Here is a 20,032-nt window from a genome sequence, read left to right as displayed (position 1 = left end):
AGGAAGGACGTCCGAGTGTTCATTCCCAACCCCCTCCGCTGCTTTAAGTGTCAGCGTTTCGGTCATGGTAGTTCTACTTGCCGCCAGTCCGCCAGATGCCAGAAGTGTGGAGAAGCCCCACACGAGGGCTCAGCATGCTCCACTCCAGTCAAATGCCTTAGCTGTGACAGCACAGATCACTCTGTTTCGTCCTCACAGTGCCCTGTCTGGCAGAAGGAAAAACGCATCTGTGAAGTGAAAGCCAAAACCGCCTGTTCCTATCCCGACGCACGACGCCGGGTAGAAGCAGAGAACGCCACTCCGACTCCGGGCAAATCCTATGCAAAAGCCGCCAGCACTCAAACTGTCTCATGCAGTACTCAGACCGAGCCGATCGCCGCACTCCCTCCCCTGGAGCTTCTCAAGCCTCTCGCTCCCAAACCGGCCGCATCCACAAGCACGACCCAAACCACTGAGGCCATCGAGATCGATGAGCCAGTGCCCTCGCCTGACTCTCAGCCAGCTGTCTCTCCCGAGATCGCCCAGAAAACGAAACCGACCCCAGGAACAAGCCGTACTACTGACTGGACCAGAGTACAGGGGCGCAGCGGTGCCCATCCCCAGGCCTCCTCTCCTCGCACAGGGGATCGCCAACCACGTCCGCCGATTCGCGTCTCGATGGGTAGGAACCGCGCGTCGAGCTGGGCCTCGCCCAGCCGTGGAAACTCCTCTCGTCGACAACCATGAATACGCACACCATGCTACAATGGAACTGTCGAGGCCTGCTTTCTAAGTGGGCCGAACTAAAAAACTTTTTCTCTGTCTTAACACCGGTACTCATTGCTCTCCAGGAAACTTGGTTTTTACCAACTGATCAGTACAATTTCAATTTATCAAACTACACTTTATATAGGCACGATGAGCTTTACGGACAGCGCCGCCACGGTGGTGTGGCGCTATACGTACAGAATGATTATACACATAGCGAACTCGATATACACACAGATCTACAAGCCGTTGCATGTACCATGTAATTGTACATCAACGGTAGAGACATAGATGTATGTAGTATTTATATTCCTCCGGATTTCGATAATTCCGAACTTCTTCGACAGCTCAACCATCTCGTTCAGCAATTCCGTCATCCATTTCTTCTTATGGGTGATTTTAATGCCCACAGCCCAGCTTGGTGGGATGAACAGTTGTTAGACGGTAGAGGCAAAATAATCGAAGACTTTATTGACGTCCATAGGATAGTTACCCTTAATCTTAACCAGCCGACACATTTTAATTTATCTCACAACACAGAGTCAGCCATTGACTTATCACTCTGTTCTCCGTGTCTCGCCCCTTGGTTTCTTTGGAGCGTTGATAGTGACATCCATGACAGTGATCATTACCCGATTTCTCTTAAATTTAGTTTTTCAATTACCGGAATACCATCATTTGTTCCCCGTTGGAACCTTAACAAAGCCGACTGGGTGAAGTTCACCCAACTTTGTGAGGCTCAAATGCAGGATCGTTCTGCAAATCCAGAAGACGGAATATCTCACATTACAGAAACAATTATTTCGGCAGCCAAACAGAGCATTCCAATGACAAAAGCTTGTAAAAAAGGCAAAGCAGTACCATGGTGGTCACCGGTTGTGCAGCAGGCCATCGCTAAGCGAAAGCGAGCCTTTCGTACATATTTAAGACTCCGAACGGACCAGGCCTTAATCTCACGAAATCAGGAGCGCGCAAACGCCAAGCGTATTATCAAGATCGCTAAGCGTGAGTCATGGCAACATTTTCTTTCTTCATTCACTTGTAGTACACCACTCAGTAAGATATGGGACTTGATCCGTAGAATGACTGGGAAGCAGACAAGTGCAACTTTCCCAGTTATCCATCTTCCAACGGGTCGTGTAGTTAGTGAACCAAAGGAAGTTGTCAATTCATTAGCATCACAAATTTCACACACTATGCTCCGACGCAAGATACTCTCCAGATTTTGTGGCTGCAGTACGTCGACGTTTTCAGGTTGATCATGCATCTTTTCATTCTAACAATGACGAAAGTTATAATGTTCCTTTCACTCTCCAAGAACTTAACAATGCCATAAGTGCCTCCGGGAACACCTCAGTCGGCCCGGACAAATTACATTACGCCTTCTTTCGCAATCTTTCAGAGCGTTCGAGACTTTTGGTTCTCAAAACGTTCAATTCACTTTTTGCCAATCATTTATTTCCTGAAGAATGGAAGACAAGTACAGTAGCAGCGTTATTAAAACCAGGGAAAGCGACACACAATCCTACCAGTTACCGACCTATAGCCATGACAAGCTGCTTAGGAAAACTTTTGGAGCGCATTGTTTCTAAGCGTCTCTCGTTCATTCTCGAGCAGCAGGACATGCTTTCAAGATTTCAATGTGGCTTCCGAAACAATCATAGTACAGTAGATCAATTAATTCGACTTGAAAGCGATATTCGACTAGGTTACAAAAAGAAACAACACACTACAGCAATATTCCTAGACATTAAAAGTGCATACGATATGGTCTACAAGCCAGCCTTGATTTGGAAACTCAAGCAACTTGGAATTAAAGGAAATCTGGGCTATTACTTACTCAATTTCCTCACTGGTTCCAGACGTTTTCGAGTTAGGCGTCGTTCGATTTTTTCCGACTTCTTTGAAACTGAAAACGGTCTTCCGCAGGGCAGCTGTCTTTCTCCTCTGCTTTTTAACATTATGATTGATGACTTATTCCATGATATTCCTTCTGGAGTTAAGTTTTCTTTATTTGCGGATGATAGTGCCATATGGTGCACTACACCCGATTATGACGTAGGCATTCAAAGATTACAAGCTGCACTCGAAAATCTTGAAAGATGGTCTGATAGATACGGATTAGAATTTTCTCCAGAGAAATCTGCATTGATGATCTTTTCGAAGCATGTTTCTCTTCGACCTTCACGCCTTCCAACTTTGAAAAACAAAGATATTCCACTGGTACCTCACTTTAAGTTCTTAGGAGTCGTCCTTGACCCACGGTTGAATATGCACAAACACATAAAACACATACGTACAAAGTGCCAAAGAAGACTTAATTTATTCCGGTGTCTGCTTAGTACACCAGCTGGCGCAGATCGACTTACTTTATTGCGTCTTTACAAAGCACTTGTTCTTCCAGTGATAGAATATGGTTGTGTGATGTACGCTGGCGGTAGCCATGCAGCTCTGCAAAAGCTAGAGGTTGTACAAAATAATTTTCTTAGGCTGGCATTAGGCGCCCTTAAAACCTCTCCAATACATTCTCTTCAAGTAGAAGCAAACATACTTCCCTTACACATTAGACGCATCGACCTTACCTTACGATATTATGCGAAGATTAAACAGTTTCCGGAGCATGCAGCATTCGCAGCTTTAGATGTGCTCCCTCGACTACATTTTAATTATCTCGGACGATGCGAAAAACGAACAGGCCTTACGATAGCATCTAGAGTTCGAAAATATGAAGAAGAATTGGGTTACAACATGCCTGCTGTTCTTCCACTAGCTCGTCTTGGGTTCGCACCATGGTTATTCCATCATCTCGCTATTTCTTTGCTTTTCACAACATCCAAAAAGTCTCTCTCGCCTGAAGAGGTCCAACAAACGTTTTTGAAATATCAGACAGAAAATGCAACATATCGTTTCATATACACAGATGGGTCGAAAGCTAACGACCTCACCGGTATAGGCATTTTCTCTCCAGATTTCATTAGGATGCGGAAGAGGCTCATCAATAACACGTCAATATATTCTGCTGAATTATATGCAATCTTAGTCGCACTCCAGCTGATCAAACAATATCGTGTCCAGAGAGCTTGCATTTGTTCCGACTCGAAGTCCGCTATTCAAAGCCTTCAGAATTTGAACACCTCACAACATACACACATAAGTATAGCCCAAATTCACCAGCACCTTTCGGAGATAGGTACCAAAGTACAGTTTTTATGGATACCTGGTCATGCTGGCATAATGGGAAACACCATGGCTGATCACTATGCCAAAAAAGCCTTGGAACTTCCACACATTTCTCAAGCACACTTCGATATTGATTCTATTCGCACTTCCATCAAATCTCGCTGCAATCATCTTTGGCAACTCAATTGGAATACCAACGGACCAGGCTCACATCTTTATCGAATCAAACCAAAGATCGGATGCTGGTCATCTTCTACTAGACATTCCAGAAAAGAAGAAAAGGCGCTAGCTAGACTTCGCATCGGCCATACTTACCATACTCACTCATTCATTTTTGATCGCCGGCCTCGGCCCACCTGTCCCCATTGCAGAGTGCCACTTAGTATTGAGCATATCCTCTTGCACTGCCACAAATATGATAATGAAAGAAACGTTCTGCATCAATATTGTAGGCAGAATGCACTGCAACTTACGGTACCGGTTTTATTAGGAAATGATTATGAAGACCTCTTACATCTCTTATTTTCATATCTTACCGCAACAAATCTCATAAATCGTTTATAACATTCACATACTACAACACAACACACTAGACTTCACAATATATTAACCATGCTACGTATATAAGTATATCATTGATCAACACAAACGGTGCGCAATGGTCCGCAAGGTCCGAAGCACCTATTCAACAAAAGAAAGAAAGAAAGAACGGCGACACATCTCCTTGATTTCGGGCGGTCTGCATGACTGCCGGTGACTGAGTCATGTCGAAATTTCTATGGGAATTCGATTTGATCTTTCCCACCGATGTGAAACTTTCTCACCGATGTTTTCTAGGTGTGAGATTGCTATAATATAGATATTTTCCCGCAAATATTGTCAAGCGTGGGAGTTTTTTTGGCCCTCGTGACATGGTCGGCGAAGGGTAGGCGTGGAGGGTAACCCCATCTCCTAGGGGTTTGAGGGGCGCTGCTGCCAGGTAGGCGTCGATGAATACCTTTCGATGGAGGGGTCGCGAGCCACTGGTGTGCGAATAGTCGTGGAGGGTTACTACTCTCCAGAGTGAATTGCGAAAGTGTTATGTCCTAAATTGACTCCTGGGAGGGTGGTTAAAAATGGTTGCGGATAGGGGTACCCGCGAGGCACCGGTTTACTCGCCAGTTTTGGGTGAAATTGTTTTCAGTGCATGTGCGGCGGACACAGCGGCTGGCGCTGGACCTCTGACGGGGTCGATCGGCAGCCCCCCGGTCAGCTCGTGAAGACGGGTTTCACGGGACGGACCGGAGCGCCGCCCGTGCAGCCGGCCGCTGAACGAACGGCGCATCTGGCGCGGATTACCTACCTTTAGGCTAGGTCATGTGCGTATTTATGGTTTAATTGTTTTATGCGGTTCTTCGAGAGTACCCAAGTGTGTGATCGATGCATCCAACAATTTAGCGTGCTATTTATCAACATCGTTTGAGGGCTGAGATGAGACTTTGCAAACAACTATAAGTATGTCTTTGTCTATTGCCTACATATATTTCTGAAAATGGGAAGTCGCCATTCGCCAATCTCAATGATCGACCCACCCGGATGACCGGGTGGATCCGTCGGAGGTCATTGTCACTATAGAACTGTCTGTCATAGAACTGTCACCATAGAACGTTAAAGGGAGATTATGACCTTTTTCCACAAAATCTGAGTTAGGACCATTTTCTGACAAAACACAACAAGTTATAATGTAAATTAAAACCATTTTGCTCAATTCGGTACCTTGCCGCAAATATCTCAACTTGAAGTCACGTTAGCGGGGAGCGCTGAAAATGACCGTTGAATAAGTACTTACATCACTTTTTGGTACTTGCATGTAATTTTGTAAAATGAGCGTATTCATTACATTTGATCTTCATCACATCTAGTTAGTTAATGGTCGTCTATAGTGCCTTCAAAAGATATTCATGGTTTGGGGTGGTTTATGTCTAAATTTACGCAACTATTTTTCCTGTTCATCATCTGTCGCCATATGCTGCTATTTTAGTAGCAACGACTCAATTTTGAATCGGTCCCGCCGACTGCACAATAAAAGAAGATAGATACAACACTTTTGCGGCATACTGAAAAACTTATGCAGTACTGTTATCAAAATTCTCATAACACCGTTCGACAAACCTGAAGTCTTTTTGAAATAAATATGCTTGTATTTTTCGCTTCAGGCTCTGAGGCCAAAATAATGAATTTCGTAGTCGCAATCGCAAGATTTGGCTGCGTTTCTGGCGCATGCCGTTCATTTGTGGCGCAAAATAATACTTGGAAACAAAGAAGAGTAGGCACTATGTACCCCCGAATTAGAATCTAATTAATTCTAAACCGAATTAACTCTAATTCAAATTAGAATCCTTACAACCAAGCAACGACAAGGCGATAACATAAACAAAAACCCAAGCGTCGCTGTTTGAAACAAAAGCGCCATATATATACTGCGACTTTTTTTATAGAGAAGGACAACGCATTTCGGTGGGTGTTACAAGTACTGCAAGTAGGTACTGCTTCTTTTTTGCAAAAATAAAAACCTTTTTCACATACCAAAATGTGCTAGGAAATTTTCATATTTTATAGAAACTATAGCAGAAATAGTATAGATGTCGAGTAATTTTTATTTAAGAAAAAAGAAAGCTCATTATCTCCCTTTAACAGGTCTAGGAACGGGACATATTTTACTTTGACTTGCCACTGTTCGCAACTGTACCTTTGAGCAATACTATTAATTGAAATCAGCAAGGAGCCACCTTTCACAGCAGGCCCAGGTTTCATAATGCAACTATCATCCATGAGTGGGAAGGGTGCGTGTCCACTGCAGCGCCGGCCGCCGACCGGCCATCCTGTCGGTCTCAGCGGAGGGGCAGGGTCAGGGTCACGCGGCGGCCGGCGCACCGCGCACTCGGCCCGCGACCAGTGAAAGTGGGCTCTCCTTTCTACAGAGCGGCCGGGCGGCCGGCCGGCCGGTTTTCGACAGGCGCGCTCGGCGCCGGCTGTCCAGGGTCGCGGCGCGGCGGAGAGCGGCTGCAGGGGACACCCCGTCCGTCCCCGTGGGCGACGCGATCGGACGACCGGGTCGGTCGGTCATACCTGCTCACTATAGTGAGCAGGTATGCACTGTGTATACACAGTGCAAGGCCGCTTCTTCCGGTCAACCGGCTTAAAGCCATTTGAACACAGTTTTTGAACGGTTTGGTAATGCTGCAGGCTGCAGCAGCTTTTAGTGATTTTGCACGCTGCAAGTAGGTATTCGATACCAATGGTTACTTGGTATTTTTTTTTTTTTTTTTTTTGCAAAGCTAACAATTTTCTTCCATTTTCAAGCACGTAACACCCTGTTCTGTCGAAGTTTTACTAGCGTAGGTTCTTGTTGAAAAGGTATGTTTGACAGTTTTTAATTTCCGCATTGACCGGTGTCGTGCCGTGGGGAATGGGGCGCCTGTCTTTGCCCGCCGTTCATCGTTACCCACCGGCTCATGTTTGCGATGTAGGTGTTCACTCGTCAAGTGTTACCGTCTGTGGTTCGTGAGCCGCGCGTGGGGCGCCGCTGGCTGGCGCGGCTCGCCATGTTCAGTTCCCAACATCCACCCGTGATCACGGGCCGCAGCCAGAGGCCAGAGGCCGGCTATGTGTGTAACCGGCCCCCGTCCACGCCCGCGCCACGACCATACGACTACTGATTGGCCAACAGGACAAAGGTTCACGGCTCCGCGACCGAGCGAAACGCCGGCGGTCGCCGATATATCGGTGCACGGAACGTTTTCCGGGTCTTATGTGCAGCTAGACTGCTGCCACTCAGCTGCACTTTGTTTCGCGTGTACGTACAGGTCTCGCGGGTTTTAAGGGTAGGCTTTGCCTTTCCGGCTATATCTTTTTCGTCTTCAGCTTTGTAGGCTTGAAGATGTGACCGATTTATTCGTATAGCTCCCTACCATGATCATGGAAAAAGGTTTAACCGTATGCCGGATAGTTTCGGAGAAATTTAAAGAAAACCTCAAAATCCGCCGTTTGGGGCATTCTGACCGCGGCTTCCCTGCAGTCGCCTATGACTACAGTGGCGCCACCCAACGGGTAGGACGCTGAAACACAGAGGCATGAATGAACCCAGCGCGTAGTAAACGTTGAATGGAAGCGGGACTCAGCAGAGGCTATCACTGCGGCCCGCGCGCAGGGCGTCCTTGGACAACGGCCGAGCCCTCGGGCGGTGAGGCTAGAGGTCACGAGAGCCCGGCGCTGTTTGGCGTGTAGGGAGGGGTGAGGCGCTCGCCGCCAGCCTTGTAGCTCGGGCGGTGTGGCATGTCTATGAAAGCAGGGGTTGGGAGGAGCTGGACCAGGGTGATAGGTTTAGGCATAGAATAGAATGGAAGCGTGCTGAGGCCAGTGTTACCAACAGAAAAATGGCCGGCTGCCAGTATTTTTTTAAAAGTCTCCCTCAAGGTCAAATAATAACCCCTAAATATATAATAATTAATGATCGGAAAAAGTAACCGCTATGGGCAAAATATTCCGGCAGCCGGCGATTTTGCCGTTGGTAAAACTGGCCTCAGATCAACTAAAAATATTTTTGCTTATTAAAATGCATCTATCATTACGAAATAATCCACAATAATTTATTGAGAAAGATACAATGAATTGTATTTTTCCGATGTTACCGTTTTATAACAATTATTATTTGCACTTGAAAGGGCGGTCGAACGAACCCCTCCTCTCATTTTTCTCGAACAACTCGCCATAAGTGGCGGATCGCCACGTATGTCTATACAAAAAATCGTAGCTGGCATAGATCAGCATAGATGGGCCGAAAATGGGAGTTTGACAAATTTATGTCAATTGTGATTTTTTTCACCGTAAGTTTTCCAAAAAGTCGAGCTATTGATCTGATAATTGGCATATTGATGGACCGCGTTAGCCCCCGTCCCGTAGGGCTATCGGCGGGCCCTACCACCCGTGGGGGGGGGAGGGGGGAACGTTTCGCCCCGCCCCCAAGATCTCGGAAAGTTACCGGCCGATTTTCAAAATTTAAACGGTGTTGGATAGCCGGCCAGGGCTGCAGAGTCGGAGTCGGAGTCGGAGCCGGAGTCGGTCGGAGTCTATAGTTTTGACCGGAGTCGGAGTCGGAGTCGCCAAAATCTTACTGACGTCGACTCCGGGGTCGGAGTTAATTTGGCATAGCTCAAAGTCATGCCCTACACATGTTTGCTTGGAAATATTATGCTCGTTGATGTTTCCAAACCAGACTTTGTCAAAGCTAAGGCAAGGTTTCTGTTTTGGACGATCATTTTCAGCGAAAAACCAGAAGACCGGTGGTGCTAGAAACTGCTTATGGTACTGAACGTTATTTTTAGAGTATCTATAACTGCGCGATGTAAGGCCATGGAACGCGCGAATGATTGTCTCAGGCAAGATAAAAAGACCTCCGACATGAACTTTTCTATCATGATATGGACTTATAGGGAAATGCCCGGAGTCGGAGCTGGAGTCGGAGTCGGAGTCGGAGTCGATTTTTGAAGCCGGAGTATTTTCGGAATATTTTTCTCTATCTTCAAAACTGCAAGGCCTGACCGCGCTTCCCGCGAAACCTTTTTTTGTTGAAAATGGCAGAACATGACGTCAGATTTGCGGCCAACTTATCATAGCCTCTGGATAAATTTTGCCCACAATGTGTAACATTGATAACCGGAGGGGCCCTGAAAGTTTGGTGACGATATCTACAGTCGTTTAGGAGATATATACGGAAAAGGACAAGGGGGCGTTCCCCCTACGGGGCGCGGGCTAGGTTCTATATCATCAAGATTTTCTCGAAGTTTAGAAAACTTTCGGTTATTTTTGGAAAATAATATGATGATTGCTGAAATAATATGCTTTAATGATATACATCTTATTGTGTTGCACATTGTTATCTATGTTCAAAACTGTAGGCGTGGCAGCTATTCCCGCAAAAGTTTTCTTTGTCGAAAATTGCAGACCTATGACGTTATTCTGATGTCATTTTTGGCCAACCTATCATACTCTCTGGAAAAAGACGGCCCCGCATGGTGTAAAATTGATGCCCAGAGGGTCCCTGAAAGTTTGGTGACGACTGACGATACCTACAATACTTAGGGAGACATGGATTGAAAAAGGGAGAAAGGTCGTTTCGGACCCCTCTCCCCCTAAAAGTCGAAGGCTAAGGCATATTTATCTCCTATCATATGGTTTGATGCTTCTTCAAGCGACTCATATAGATTTGGTTTTAAAAATAACAAAGATAACAACAAATAACATTGGTGTAACCAGAACCCAAATGCCTATCTTTTAAAAATGATGTCAAAAATCCATAAAACATTTTCTGCGGTAAGCTTTGTGTCTGGTAGTTTTGGAACTAGAGTGCGGCAGAAAATAAAACTGTAGTGTGACACGATATCCGGCCTCATCAGGTCACGGATAATTAGCAGAAACGTCCCCAAGAAATAACAGCGCTAAACAGTCGTCTGCCGGCCCCATTGGTAACCGGCTAATACTATTCACGACCTTGGATCGGCACGCTGCCGGCTCACTCAGCCCGCTGGCTACGGGCGACCTTGACCGCTCAACACCGATTGGCCAACGGACGGGGTCGTGCGCCGGTCAGCACGTGGAGAGGACGGGGCACAGCACCGCACATTGTATGCGACCTCTGACCTTTCCCTGTCTCCTGACCGCATGACGGGTCGCCGGCCCAGGCGGTAGAAACCGGTTCTAGCCTCTACACACGCTGCCACCCTAACCCTCCCCTCCCCCACGCTACTACGTGATGTAGTACACGCTCGTGCGTAATTGGGCGGAGCAAAGGGTCGCCGATACAGGGGCGGAACTAGTTGCCCTCCCGCCCGCCGAGCGACCTACCGCTAAAACCCGCGAGACCTGTACCTACCCTAGTTGTAACTTGGCTTATTGGAACCGTGCGAAAGTTGGTGGGATGAAAGCTAGCGTAGTGTGACAATTTACATAGTAGAAACTGCAGTGGCAGGTACAATCCAATGATCTGGGTGGGATATTTACAAAAATATTCACTATTCAGTAGCTTTCAGCAGGGGCGGATCCAAGGGGGGGGGGGGGTCACATGGGTCATGGCCCCCCCCCTTGAGGCCCGGGGGCCCAAAGACCTGCCAGGGGCACCACCGGCCTATCAGGGGTATCACAGTCCTGACAGGGGCACCACAGGACCGCCAGGGGCACCACAGGCCTAGCAGGGACACCACGGGCCTGGTGCCCCTGGGCCCTGACAGGACTGTAACGCCCCTGACAAGCCTGAAGTGTCCCCGGTAGGCACGTGGTGCCCCTGACAGGCCTGAGGCGCCCCTGCAAGGGCGGTGGTGCCCCTGGCAGGCCTGTGGTGTCCATGGCAGGCCTGTGGTGCCCTTGCTAGGCCTCTGGTGCCCCTGACAGGCTTGTAATGCCCCTGGAAGGACTGTGGTGCCCCTGGGCCCTGACAAGCCTGAGGTGCCCCTGACAGGCCAGTGGTGCCCTTGCTAGGCCTGTGGTGCCCCTGGCAGGCCTCTGGTGCCCCTGACAGGCTTGCGGTGCCCTTGGAAGGACTGTGGTGTCCCTGGGCCCTGACAAGCCTGAGGTGTCCCTGACAGGCCCGTGGTGCCCTTGTTAGGCCTGTGGTGCCCCTGGCAGGCCTCTGGTGCCCTTGCTAGGCCGCTGGTGCCCCTGGCAGGCCTCTGGTGCCCTTGCTAGGCCGCTGGTACCCCCTGCGCCCGGAGAGGACTGGTGCCCCTGAAAAGTCTGAAGTGCCCCTCGGCAGGCCCGTGGTGCCCCTGACAGGCCCAAGGTGCCCCTGCGAGGCCGGTGGTGCCCCTGGCAGACCTCTGGTGCCCCTGGCAGGTCTGTGGTGCCCCTGGCAGGTCTGTGGCGCCCCTGGCAGACCTGTGTTGACTGGTGCCCCTGCTAGGTCGCTGGTGCCCCTCACAGACCTGTGGTGCCCCTGGGCCTTGACAAGCCTGAGATGCCTGGCTATGACAGGCTCGTGGTGCCCCTGATAGACCAGTGGTGCCCTTGCTAGGCCTGTAGTGCCCCTGGCAGGCCTCTGGTGCCCCTGCTACCCCTGCGCCCGGAGAGGACTATGGTGCCCCTGAAAAGCCTGAAGTGCCTCTCGACAGGCCCGTGGTGCCCCTGGGCCCTGACAGGCCCAAGTTACCCCTGCGAGGTCGGTGGTGCTCCTGGCAGACCTCTGGTGCCCCTTGCAGGTCTGTGTTGCCCCTGGCAGGCCTGTGTTGACTGGTGCCCCTGCTAGGCCGCTGGTGCCCCTCACAGGCCTGCGGTGCCCCTGGAAGGACTGTGGTGCCCCTGCCCCTAGGGGTGCTCATGGGCCCAACAGGTCCGTTGTGCCCCTGACAGGCCTGTCGTGTATACTTGCTAGACCTGTGGTGCCCCTACTTCCTGGCAGGCCTGTGGTGCCCCTGGCGGGCCTGTGGCGCCCCTACAAGGCCGTAGGTGCCCCTGAAAGGTTTGTGGTGTCCCTTAAAGGACTTTGGTGCCCCTGACAAGCCTGAAGTGTCAAGGACAGACCCTATAGGACGCCAGGGTCAAGTTCGTCGGACTGACAACGATTTGCTTACCTGATAACGTTCCTGGTAAGTACCTACTCACTACTCAGCGTCCACAACATATATACACATAGCATCTATGCACATAGCACATTCATATATACTTGCTTACAATTGGTAAATGTGGTTGTGGCTAAGAGTTAAGATACTGACTAAAAATAAAAAAATAAAAAAACTGAAAATGGGGGCACCACCAAAATGAAGTGGACGAAATCCGTTGAGTTTTTAATTTTGGGTATAGGTAGGGGCACCACTTCGATTCATGACCCTCCCCTTGGAGTTTTCCTGGATCCGCCCCTGGCTTTCAGTCTGCTTAACCAATGCTGCTTAGCACCACCCTCCACCAAATTTTTGGAGGTGACTTTTTGCCTCCAAGAAGACGTTAACTTCGTTGCTTCATTGGCCGGATGTGCCCTCGCTAATTTTAGCTTGCAGATCGTTTTATTATTATATAGGTACCTATAAATGAAGTCTACTTATCGTAAACTGTAAGCTAGAGAGCTAATTGAACATCTCCCGGCGTTCAAATGTAATAATGGCCTGACGTAGAAAAAAAAAACAAAGTGATCATTTTGACACTTATTACCTGAGGCTTTCTTTTGTGCACTGCAAGGACGTGCCGTTGTAATCAGATGAAAGGTGCTGCAACCATCACGACATCAGTGAGTGGCCTCACTCCTCTGACAGGACAATACCAACGGTAGAGCGTCCTCATCCTTTGGAAGGTAGGTATACTACACAATTATTGAGGCGTCAAACAGGCCGGCATTGGCTTTCACGGACACAAACACCTATCCCGCCACCCAGCGCCTCACCACCACTGCAGTACCAACCGCTCGCTCGAGTAGGTCACCAGTTACCGCGCCTTGGCCGCCACCATCACCAGTACCAATCCACTGGTGTAGGTCACCACTCACCAGTCACCACTGCACCTTGGCCGTCACCGTCACCGGCACCTCTCGGGGGGCGGGGGGGGGGGGGGACCGGTGGCGCAATGCCGACTCTCGGCAGGAGAGCCAACACTCGCAGCAGACCCAGTGAAGGCAGATGAAGTGGGCTATACCAATACAGCTCCAAATTGAATTTGGATGTGACCTGGACATTACTCATGACTCACGAATCATGAAGACAACGTTTCCATATATCACCGAACCCGTTAGTCGGTCCCGTTGCCACATGGGGGTCATGATATTGCATATCGGTTGATGAGTCTTGATAGTGTAATCTTTATTTTGTTGTTTGCCGAATGCAGTGAAAAACTTATTCATTAAAAGAAACCCAAAAATATGCATTCGTAAGTTTACCTTTGCTTTGCCTTGTCGCAATAAAAAATCGGCACCGAACCGTCGAACCGATGAAAACGTCAAACGAGCGCTTTACATCCGTTACATCTATGTATTTCCCCATCCAGCTTTATCACCTCATGACACAGACAAAATAATGTGTCCTTCAGTCGTGCTGGGTACATAAATGCTGGTCTAAGTCTTCTAGGAAGGGGTACAGAGCTTCTTCTCATAAGTACCTAGTCGGCATTATAACCCGCAGCACGTAATGCCGACTGCATAAGGATTGGCTATATGACCTAGTTACAAACCAGCATTTGGAGATATGCGCGTCCGATGCCTAAATTGTTCACGGCTGTGCCATCAATAGTTATAAAAACCGGTATAACACGCCCCCCAAATACTGTGCGCCGGCGGGTTCCGCAGATTTCCGCGACTTGGCGACCGGTGCCATCCGTTCGATGGGGTAACCGAGCTTATCACACACTGCGGCCATAGGCTCACTATGTGGAGAGAAAGTGGTCTTGCGTCGGACTGCGCCTGCCGTCCGACTGGTCAGGGAAGGCCGGCCAATACGGGCACGACTTACTGCAATAGTGGTGTCCGACGTGACTCTGCCGATAGAACAAACTTCGTCTCGGAGCACTGCTGCCATCCAGGGGACGCATCTTTCTTTCTCTTCAATCTCTTTCTCTCTCTCCTCTCTTCTCTGTATCTGGCCTTGATCACCTGTCTATTCATTCCCACGAGGCCACTCATCCTATGCAGTATACAACCCATTAATTTGTGTCATTTTTTAACCACAGTGTCTCAAAGCAGTGCTGCGCTGGACAATGCACCACCCTCTGATCCTCGCACCAGTCCGCGTGTGCCGGTGTCAGAGCGGTGACACCGGGCCGGACGGAGCGGATGCCAACTCCGCTATGGGACCTCTACTCACCCCTCTGAATGGCGGGCAATGTTACACCACGGCGGTCCGTTCTGTACTGGTTTATTGAACCGCGGCCTCGGCTCAGGCCGTGCGCCGCGGGCCGAGTCAGGGGCGGCGCCAGGTACAGCGGCACATGAGCCACTGGCGCAGCCAGGGGTGGGGCAATCTACTACATCCCTCCACCTCAGGACAAAACATGACACTTTTGAACAGTCGCCACTAACACTTTACACATATGACAGTCTCTCAGGCGGACGGAGCCGCGCACGGTCTCGCAAAGCGTAACGTCCCCCGTCCCCCGGGCCGTCTCCCTCGGCCTCCGTCGCCGAGGGCGACGTCTCAGCGGCCCGTGAGGACGGCTCACGCACACATGAGGGAGGATATCCAACACTGGGAATGCTGACATTGCGATGGGCAGCATTGCAAACATTTTGGCCAGACGTCCGCACACGGTCGAGGTGTCTATGGATCACACGCCCATCTCTGAGTCGTACTGACAGTTTCACACCCTCTCTCCCCACCAGGACACCGGGCAGCCACGTCCTCCCCCCGCCACTGCTGAGCTGGTCCACTGCAGACACAAACACAGCATCGCCCACGGCCACCTGACGACCAACCGTGTGCCGATCGCGATACAATTTCTGTTTCGCTTGAGTCTGCCGCACTGTCGCACCTAAATCAGGCACTAGAGCGTTCAGCGGTGTTCGCATACGCCGCCCCAAAAACAACTCCGCCGGTGTAGCGCGAGTCGTGGTATGGGGAGTAGCTCGGTAATGAAACAAAAATCTCGAAACTTTTGTGTGCACAGATCCTGACTGCTGCTTCTTGAAACTGAGTTTAAAAGTTCCCACACACTTTTCAGCTAAGCCATTCGATTTAGGCGACCTCGCAGGCGTCGTTAAATGTACCACGCCGTTCCGCTTACAGAACGCTTTGAATTCCTCCGACAGGAAACACTGTGCGTTGTCCGTCACTATCGTGTGTGGCATCCCCCAACAAGCAAATGACTGGCGTAGGTGCTCCAATGTTGCGGATGTGCTCGTGCTGCGCGACGGGTACACGTCAACCCACTTTGAGTGCGCATCCACAATGACTAAAAACATCCAGCCCGACATCGGTCCACAGTAATCCAAGTGTATGCGCTCCCACGGACGAGACGGCCACGCCCAGGGATGAACAGGCGTGTCCGGCACATTGGCACGATACATCTGACATGTGTCACACTGGTTCGTCATCGCGACAATATGTTCATCCAAATTGGGCCACCATACGTACATGCGCGCAAAAGCTTTTGTGCGTGACTCACCGTGATGCCCCTCATGTAACATGGCTAGTACCCGTTTCCTCCCCTGAGTCGGAACGATGACTCGGGAGCCCCACAAGATGCACCCATCCTGCACACTGAGCTCTGCCGCCCGACTTTTGAACGGCTGGAACTCGGGGCCCAGCGGCGCCGACTGCTGTGGCCACCCATCTCTAACAAAGTGTAAAACCGCCGAGAGCACTGGGTCTCGCTCTGTCCAACTGCGGATCTGAGCCACAGAAACCGGCGAATCATCCAGAAATTCCAGCAAATGAATGGTCTCCGCCGGCACGGGACTCACTGACGTCACGTCCCCCGGCACCGGCAAACGGCTCAGAGCGTCACAATGAACCTGTCTCGCGCCCGGTATATACTCCAGATGATAGTCATATGACCCTAACATAATCGCCCAACGGATCACTCTCGGCGAAGCCATAAGCGGGAGGGGTTTCATCTCGCCAATTAAACCCAGCAGGGGCTTATGATCCGTTTGGATAACGAACGTCTTGCCAGCTAAATAAAAGTGAAAATGTTTGACCCCTGCCACCACCGCTAAGCCCTCTCTGTCAGTTTGCGAGTAACGCCGCTCCGTCTCATTGAGCGTGCGCGAATAATACGCTACTGGGCGCTCGCCGGACGGCGTCTTTTGACTGAGGACACAACCGATCCCCACCGGACTGGCGTCACATGCCAGCGTGATCGGTAACTGAGGATCAAAGTGTGCCAGAACGGGAGGGTTCCGTAACAGGCGCTTGGCATCCTGAAATGCCTCCTTTTCCGCGTCCGCCCATTTCCAAACAGCATCCTTTCGCAAAAGAGCGTACAGTGGTGACAGCGTAGTGGCCAGACCACGCAGAAACTTCCCGTAGAAGTTAACCAGTCCCAGCCAGCAGCGCAGCTGGGACACATTTTCCGGCTCCGGGGCCGCTGTGATCGCCTCCACTTTGTCATCTGTCGGTTCGACACCCTCACCACTGATCTGATGACCCAGGTACACCACCCTGTGAGCTCCGAAAACGCACTTGTCCTTGTTAAGCCGCAGTCCGGCCTCACGGATACGCGTCAACACCGCTCGCAGTGCGACATTATGCTCCTGCAGCGTCTTACCCGAGACTACGACATCATCCAGAAAGACGCATGTCCCTGGGATGCCCGCTAAGAGCACCTCCATCGTTCTTTGGAAAAGTGCTGGTGCGGATGAATACCCAAACCCGAGTCTCGTGGGCTTCAGCAAGCCTTTTAGAGTGTTGACGGTAAGATATTCTCGCGATTTTTCGTCTAGAGGGAGCTGATTGTAGGCCGATTTGAGATCAACCTTTGAGTACACCGTACTCCCCTGGAGCTTTGCTGAGAGCTCTTCAAAACGCGGTAAAGGATACTGCTCAACCGGAGCCGCTTTATTAATGGTCAGGCGGTAGTCCCCACAAATCCTCACTGACCCGTCAGATTTCGGCACTAGCACTAGCGGTGCCGCCCACTTACTCGATTTCACGGGCTCCCACAAGCCCCGATCGATCTCGGCCTGCAACTGGTGCTCCACCTGCTCCCGGTACGCCAGGGGCACCGGGCGAGCCTTGAAAAAGCGCGGCTGAACTCCGGCATCCACCTCAATGCTCACCGGATCGCCCGCGTAGCGTCCTAGTTGTGGGCTGAAAACATCATCAAACTCAGCCACGAGACCCTCAATCGACGCTTCGGTAGACAGCCGACAAATAGCTGGCCAGTCTAGTCGGAGCTTGGCCAGCCAGTCCCTTCCCAACAAAAACGGACCTGAACCCTCCAGGATAATCAGAGACAAATCAGCAGCCTGACCCTCATATCTGACCTGTACCTGCACCTGTCCCACGCTCGGCAATATCTCGCCACTGTACGTTTTCAGCACTTTGGTACATGGCTGAATCACCGGTCCCCCTTTAGGCCAAATCTTTCGGTACCCCTGCTCTGAACAAACCGATAGCGCTGCCCCAGTGTCTACCTCCATTCGTACCGGTTTCCCATCCACAAACACATCAACACACAATGGTGGTTTTCGCTCGGTCCCACCAATCTCACGAGATTTGAACAGAAAATACACATCATCGTCCGGCCCCTGCCTTACTTCCCCAGGCTCACCACCAGACACGTCACCTGAGACCGTACCTTCCAAGTAAGCAGGACCCGATTCCTCTGCAGCTGCGCGGCACTCCCCGGCAGCGGCCGCTCCCGACGACTGGCGCATGTCCATCACCCCGGAGCCGTGGTTCTCAGTCCACGGTCCGGGCCCGCCGCCGTCTCGGAATGCCTCCAGACCATCGTCGTCGAGATGATACACCCGCGGAGACCAACCGGCACGACAGGCGGCTCGCACGTGCCCCACAGCGTGGCACCGATAGCAGCGCAGCCGCCGCGCCGGACAGTCCTCCGTCTCCGCGTGCTGCTGTCGCAGACAGTACGGGCACTGCGGCTGGCGGAGCGCGACACCCCGACGCCGTCCGCTGTCGCCACCGCCTCGTACCCGTCCTGGAGAAGATCCAGTGAAGATTGCAGCCTCGCCACCCGTCCTGGGACTGGGCTGCTGCAGATTCCGCTGCTGGCCGCTGCTGATCCAGCCACCGCGACCGCGGCCGCGGCCGCCGCCTCGACCTCCAGCGCCGCCCCTCCTGGCACCGTGCCAGCTGACCGCGTGGATGACGTCATCCGCCGCGACCGCTCCGCTCAACAGCGAAGCGTCTGCGTCCGCCGCCTCGCTGAGTTGGGCGATGTCAATAGCCGACGCCAGAGAGAGATGTTGCTCCTTCAGCAGCTTGGCTTGAATATGTGCATTTTGAAGGCCGCACACGAACCTGTCCCTCAGCATTTCCTCCAGTGTTTCACTCAGAAAATGACAGGGCTTGGCCAACCGACGCAAACGAGCCACAAATGCCGAGACAGACTCTCCGTCTTCTCTCACGGCGCGATTAAAGCTGAACCGTGCCACGATTGCTGAGGATGCCGGCTCAAAATGTCCCAGCAGGAGTTTGATGATCTCCTTGTAGCTAAGTGAGCTCACCGTGGCCGGCGCGATCAGGTCCTCGAGTAGGCTAAACACGTCACTGCCCACCACACTCAAGAAGATTGCTCGTCGACGCACTTCTTCCTCTTCCTTTACACCATTAGCGATGAAAAATTGTTCCATGCGCCGTGAATAGGTCCCAAAACTTTCGGCCTGTGGGTCGAACTCCGCCATTCTCCCCACACCAGCCATCCTTGGCTAGTTCCACGCGAGCCGCGCGTCCTCGTCGCCAATGTTACACCACGGCGGTCCGTTCTGTACTGGTTTATTGAACCGCGGCCTCGGCTCAGGCCGTGCGCCGCGGGCCGAGTCAGGGGCGGCGCCAGGTACAGCGGCACATGAGCCACTGGCGCAGCCAGGGGTGGGGCAATCTACTACAGGCAACACGCTCGGAGCTGATAACACGGGCGGCGAACGTGCACTAGAAGACGTGACCGAGAGGTCACTCGGCGACCATAATAGCGGCGCAGAGGTCACTCGCCCGAGGGCACGGTTGCGTGTCAGGTCGCGGCACCAACAAAACACACACAGACGAGGCAGAGTGTCGCAAGGCCGCCGGCGTGGGCGCTGCTGCACTGAGAGACACCGCCGGAGCGGCCGTGCGGGCCGCGGGGACGGAGGTGACGCACAGCAGACCCCCGGGCTGGCCTACTTTGGCCCTTCTCAGTAGGAAACAGGCCACGGCCGCGCCAGAGGACATCGTAGAGGTGTAGACGGGTCAACGGACACGGTAGAGGCAGTTAGGTAGTTCTACCACGGTAGAGGTAGTTCTCTATATACCGTGGGTAGAGGCACATGCGTCAACGAACTCAGTAGAGGTAGGTATGCACGGGAAGGGACACCAACTGATACACCAGAGGAACGGGACGTCAACAGAGGTATATGTAGACGGAACGGGACGTCAACGACAAGGGAGAGACACGGGACAGGGCGTCAACTCAATAGGGTTATACACTATAACTATATATA

This window comes from Amphibalanus amphitrite, unplaced genomic scaffold, assembly GCF_019059575.1.
Source record: "Amphibalanus amphitrite isolate SeventyFive unplaced genomic scaffold, NRLGWU_Aamphi_draft 000330F_arrow, whole genome shotgun sequence".
Lineage (NCBI taxonomy): Eukaryota > Metazoa > Arthropoda > Thecostraca > Balanomorpha > Balanidae > Amphibalanus > Amphibalanus amphitrite.
The sequence above is the reverse complement of the archived record's forward strand: the minus strand, read 5'-3'. Positions refer to the sequence as shown.